General features: G+C 45.2%; 1 pseudogene; it reads left to right on the forward strand.

The window, feature by feature from the left end:
* Window positions 1-2,900: 2,900 nt before the first annotated feature.
* Window positions 2,901-4,808, forward strand: LOC146036839 (general transcription factor II-I repeat domain-containing protein 2 pseudogene; annotated as a pseudogene).
* Window positions 4,809-6,610: the final 1,802 nt, after the last annotated feature.

Raw genomic sequence — 6,610 nt, forward strand, 5'->3', positions numbered from 1 at the left:
GGATGGAGAGTTGGGGTCCAGATTAGGTTTTTTGAGAATTGGGGAGACAAGAGCGTGTTTGAAGGAGGAAGGGAAGATCCCAGAGGATAGGGAAAGATTAAATAGGTGAGCCAGGTGAGAGCAGACTGACGGACTGAGACGACGGATAATATTGGAGGGGATAGGATCGAGCGGGCAGGTGGAGGGAGAAGCGGATTGAAGGATAGAGTGGACTTCAGCAGCAGTGGTGGGGTAAAATGAGGACAGGGGTTGGAAGGAGGGGAGTGGAGATGTAGGAGGGGAGGAGGGAGAGGGTGAGGTCATGGCAGCAGTGATGGCAGTCCTGAGAGAGGAGATTTTGGTTGAAAAGTAGGTAGCAAAATCAGCGGCTACGATGGAGGACGGAAGAGCTGGAGGAGGGGGGGAGAGCAAGGAGTTGAAGGTGGCGAAGAGCCTGCAGGGATTGGATGATTGGGAAAGGATGAGGGACTTAAAGTAGGATTCCTTGGCCAGAGCAAGGGCAGAGCTGAAGGAGGAAAGAATGAATTTGAAATGGAGATAATCCGTGAGGGAGCGTGATTTCTTCCAGAAGCGCTCAGCAGTGCGTGAGCACTTTTTAAGGAATCGGGTGATAGGAGAGTTGGGGGTTGGAGCATCGAATGGGGAGTAGAGGAGGGAGGGCAGGCAGAGTCCAATGCTGAAGATAGGGTGTCATTATAGAGGGAGGCGGCGAGGTTCGGGCAGGACATGACGGCGATTGGGGCGAGAAGAGGACACAGCGTGTTTGAGAAGGCAGCAAGATCAAGTGTGTTGACGTTATGCCGTGAGACAATGCGCTTGGGAGGGGGAGTGGGAGAGGGGGAAGCAGTGAGGGAGAAGGAGATGAGGTGATGGTCAGAAAGAGGAAAAGCCGAGATAGTGTAGTCAGAAAGGGAACAAGAGCGAGAGAAGACGAGATTGAGGGAGTGTCCTTGGATGTGGGTGGGAGAGGTAGTCCACTGAGATAGGCCAAGAGTGGAGCAGAGAGAGAGGAGTTTGGAGGTGCCAGGATCAGCGGGGTTATCCAAGGGGATGTTAAAGTCACCAAGAATGACAGATGGCAGGTCAGAGGAGAGGAAGCGTGGAAGCCAGGCGGCAAAGTTGTCAAGAAATTGGGAGATAGGGCCAGGGGGGAGGTAGATTGCAGCAACACGGAGGTGGTAGGGGTAGTATAGACGGATAGAGTGAGACTCAAAGGAGGAGAAAAGGAGAGAGGGTTCAGGGTGCATGAGGCTGAGAGGAGAAAACCCACGCCGCCACCTTGGCGACCATCCGGCCTGGTAGTGTGAGCGAAAGAGAGGCCTCCGTGGGAGAGAGCAGCCGGAGAGACAGAATCAGAGGTGGAGAGCCAGGTCTCGGTGATAGCAAGGAGGTGGAATGCTCTAGAGATGAATAGGTCATGGATGGCAGGAAGTTTGTTGCAGATGGATCTGGCGTTCCATAGTGCACAGGAAAGAGGGGTGGTGGGTTGTGTATTTATGTGGATAAGGTTTTTGGGATTGCAGAAGCGAGGGGGGGTCGTTGGGAGGGTGGGGGTGCGGGGGCGAGTGGTCAGGATAGGTATGGGATGGGAGGGGGGAGGAGCGGTTGGAGAAAGTGAAGTTGAGAGATTAACAGCCATGAGGACCAGAGTTGAGAGGGTACGTTAGTGAAAGCAGACAGTTATTAGCTTAGCCAAAGTTTATTTTTCTTTTAAGTAAACTTAAAATAAATCTCAGCTAAGCTTTATTAATATTATACATATACTGGGGTATATTATATATATTTTTTTTAAATTCGTAATTCTTTATTTGATTTTCCGGGGTATATTATATTTAATGCCGGGGCGGGGCGAGCTGTGACAGCATGCCCCATCATGATTCCCCTCCCCGCATACGCCGGTTCCCCCTCGCTCCATTTTTGGAGCGAGGGGGAATCGGCGTATGTGGCCACAGAAGCAGCGAGACTCGCAGCTAAATGCAGTGGGCTCCCTGCATTAGTCGCAAGCCTCACTGGGGGAATCTGTGTGGCAGACTGGCACTAGCTGTCTAAGGAGCCCTAAGTTGCCCCCTGCTGCTTTACTGCTTGGCCTGTTGTCCAAACTGAGTGACATTGACACCACACCAGCTGTCCCAGAGACCCAAGTCCCAGTCAGTGTCTGTCGACAGACTACCGAGGCACCCTCCACTGCCCACCCCAGTCCCACCACTGTGTATTGCAGGCCAGTGCTGTCTCCAGCCCTGTGTGGGCTGCCTGTGGCTGCCCCCCTGCCCTAGCAGGCCCTAGGGTCCCCTCCTGCCCACCATTTTGTTATCGCATTATTGTTATATGCATGTCCTGTTTCAGACTGCTTTAAAGTACACCTTGTACAAGTTTTCTGTCATTTGTACTTTTTGGGGGCCGATTTACTTTTTCTGGCTCCTAAACTTTTGTCTTGGCTCCTAGATTTTAGAAAAATTTGTCAAGCCCTGCTCTAGCGGCACCGGCCGTTCTACACAGGAAACCTCCACTTGTTTTTATATTGAGCGCATGCCATCCTGTGTTGTGACAGATCCAACGGCTGCCTGAACCCTTCTCTCCTGTACTGTAAGTAGATATGATGTATGTGGGGGGGGGGTCTGCTTATTATTCTGCTTAAAAGTCTGATTATAATTAATTTGAGAATATAATTCCAGTAGGAAGGTTGCACACTGCTGATATCATCTGCAAGAAAACTTTATTGGAGACTGCTCAGACAGAAGAACATTGTATTTGGTCTGAGCAGTCTCCAATAAAGTGTCTTGTGGACAATATCAGCGATGTTTGACCCTCCTTTTCTGACTTGCATCATCTGCTACTGAAATGTGAGTGGGCTCTGCGTTGGTCTGCACCTGCCCTTCACAGCACTGCAATGGTTACATACCATGGCAGGTGGAGCGGTAAACTTTGGATATACTGACCACTTCCATGTCACTTTACAGTGGTATAGGGACCATAAACTACAATCAAATACCCCAAAATTGTCCAAGAACAGAAAAGTTGTTGCAGAGGGAAGGCAATTTCAGGAGAGATGGGAAAGTGAATACATGTTTGTGATTAATGGAGACAAGCCGGTATGTCTTATTTGCTATGAGGCAGTGGCAGTGATGAAGGAATACAATTTACGCCAGCACTTTTAGACCACACATGGAGCCAAATTTGCTAACCTTAGCCACCAGGAAAAGCAACAAAAGGTCCAAGAATTAAAAGGTAGCCTGCATTCTCAACGGAATATTTTTGCAAAAATGACAGCAAACAATGATGCAGCAGTGAAAGCCAGCTATCTTGTGGCTGAAGAAATTGCGCAAGCTTCAAAGTGCTTTTCAGAAGGTGCATTTGTAAAGCAGTGGTACAGTATGCTGAAGGTATGTGAACAGGTGTGCCCTGAGCAGAGACAGGCTTTTAACAATGTCAGCTTGTCAAGAAACACCATCACAGACCGAGTCAGGGACCTAGCCTGTAATCTTAAAACAAAGTTGGCTGAAGAGGCAATGCAGTTATCTGGCATTTTCATTAGCTGTTGAAAGCACTGACAATACTGATACAGCTCATCTAGCTATTTATGTAAGAGGTGTGAAGGAAGACTTGTCTGTCAGTGAGGAGCTCTTGGATGTGGTCGCCATGTATGGGACAACAACTGGGAGGGACATATTCAATGCAGTGGAGGAATACGTAAATAAAATGAAATTACCTTGGGAAAAGTTAGTGGGACTTACTACTGATGGCGCTCCAGCAATGTGTGGAGAGAGAAATGGCTTGGTTGGACTGTTAAAAGAGAAAATGAAAAAAAAATAATTGCCACACGCTGCTGATAACTTATCACTGCATTATCCACCAAGAAGCTCTGTGTGTCAAGGTTCCACAACTGGATAACATCATGTCCACAGTCACGAAAACAGTGAATTTTCTGCGTGCACGGGGTCTGAATCATCGTCAGTTCCAACAATTTTTGAAGGAGTTGAGCATGGAACATACAGATGTGCCATACCATACAGAAGTAAGGTGGCTGAGTAGGAGCACTGTTCTCAAGAGATTTTTTGAGCTTTTGGAAGAAATTACTCTTTTTATGCAAAGTAAAGGGAAGCCCTTGTCAGAACTGTCAGATCCAAACTGGCTGTGAGATTTGCCATGTTGTGTGACATAACAGAGCATCTCGCCCAACTGAATCTGAGGCTGCAGGGCCGCAAACAAGTCATAACCTCAATGTATGGGGCAATAACAGCTTTCCAGGAGAAACTGCGCCTATTGAAGTCACAGCTTGAAAAAGACAGTCTTGCCCACTTTCCTATCTGCCAGAGCATCTCATTCCCAGGTACTTTTTCATGTGCTCGATTGGGTACCAAAGTGAATCGGCTGATTGATGAATTCAATCAACGCTTTTCTGACTTTATAGAACAAAACTTAACCTTTACCAGCTTTGCCAATCCCTTTAACATCGATGCTGACAGTGCACCACATCACCTTCAAATGGAATTAATAGAACTTCAGTGCAACAGCAGCCTGAAAGCGAAGTTCCAGGATGCGACAGTCGACGACTTTTACCGTCTCCTCACCCCTGCTTTGATGCCACAGCTCCGACTTCAAGCTGCACATGTTCTGTCCATGTTTGGGAGCACTTATTTATGTGAACAGATGTTTTGAACATGAATCTGAACAAGACCAAGCTCAGATCACGCATCACTGATGATAACCTCCATGCTGTTTTGCAGATTGCTACAGCACAAGACCTAACGCCAGACATCAATGGACTGACCTCAGGAAAACGATGTCAGCCATCTAGTCAGAAAAGTTAAAAAAAAGTTAATGCCTTGTGTTTTCCATATGTGTAATAAACAGTGTTTGGCAATATTTGTATGTTTAAAAAAAAAAAAATTACTGTTTGTTACCAAAAATCATTTTTCAATAAATTGTACATTTGAATATCTACTTGTCATTATTCTGACTATGTTTCTGCTTTCAGAGCTAGTTATTACTTACATTATTACAAAAAACAGTAATAATTGAATGCAGTGACAATAATTTATGATAATAAAGAGTGGACACATAGTCCTACAGATACAACCGGCCCTTTGAGGGTGACCAAACTGCTGATGCGGCCCCCGATGAATTTGAGTTTGACACCCCTGTTCTAGTGGGTGATTTTAATACAGTCTCTTCCTCCTATCTAGAAAGAACTCCTTACACCCCGGGTCGAAGATCAGCTCCTAAAATGGGAATACCTTTACTACTATCCCAGCTGCATTTAATAGATGTTTGGTGGACTCAACACCCACTAGAACAAGAGTACTCTTGCCACTCCATGGTACATAATACTCTGTCTCGTATTGATAAATTCTAGAGTCTCAGAGTCTGGAATAGAACCGATCTGTGTCTCAGATCATGCCACATGTTGGATAGATCTGAATGCGCAAGTAGATAGAGGCCCATACATTCAATGGAGGTACCCAACTAATTTCTCAAATTCGAAAAAATGTAAAGGTTGAACATACATGGACAATTTATGCCCACGAAAATTCTGAAATGGCATCCACCTCAAACTCAATGTTCTGGCAGGCATCTAAAACGGTTCTTAGGGGAGAAATTATATCATGTTGCTCAAAAACGCAAAAAAATGCATCTAAATTATACCTGGACACACAAGCACAACTTACACAGTCATATCAACAATTCAAACAAAACCCAACTACGCTTAATAAAAATAATTATTACCAACATAAGCAATTGTTTGATAATCTGCTATCACAAAAAGAATCAAAACAATCCTTTCTAACCCGAAATCGATATCACTGCTTTGGTAACAAATCGGTACTTATGTAATATCTGGGCTCCCGTTTTTCTTATGAGACCGCGTCCGCTCGCCACGCTTCGGGCACGGTGGCTCGCTGCGCTCGCCACACTATATAAAATCAACTCCATGCGTAGTTGGATAGTAGGGGTATGAAAAAATGGGGTGCATTTAACATGGGAGCCCAGATAATACATAAGTACCAACAAATCTAATAAATTGTTAACAAACCAATTAAAAGGCCGGTTTCCCCCAACTATAATTGCTACGCTAACAGATCCACAGGGCAAGCAGACTAGTTCAGGACCTTCCATATCAAAAATACTTCATGGATTTTATTTCTCATTATATGCTGCTCCCAATATAGATAATCATAGCAAACAAGCATTTTGGGAATCGATGCATTTACCTAAACTCTCTGAAGATAGTGCCCATTCCCTCCTGGCACCAATTACAGAGGAAGAGGTGACATCAATTATCAAAAATCTTAAAACAGGAAAGGCACCAGGTCCTGATGGCCTGACAAATTAATTTTATAAATTATTGGCTCCCAAAGTTTCAGGCACTTTAACAGCTATGTATAATGACTTCTTAAAAGGAACCCCCTTACCTCAATATTTTAATTCGGCCTTCATAAAGGTACTCTTAAAACCAGGAAGAGACCCCACCTCGCCAGCCTCCTATAGGCCAATATCTTTACTGAACACAGATTATAAAATTTACACAAAGATTATGGCAGACTGCCTAAAACTATTGCTACCAACGATCATCCATAATCACCAAACGGGATTTATATGGGGCAGACATTCT

This window comes from Crinia signifera, chromosome 9, assembly GCF_055691185.1.
Source record: "Crinia signifera chromosome 9, ASM5569118v1, whole genome shotgun sequence".
Taxonomy (NCBI): domain Eukaryota; kingdom Metazoa; phylum Chordata; class Amphibia; order Anura; family Myobatrachidae; genus Crinia; species Crinia signifera.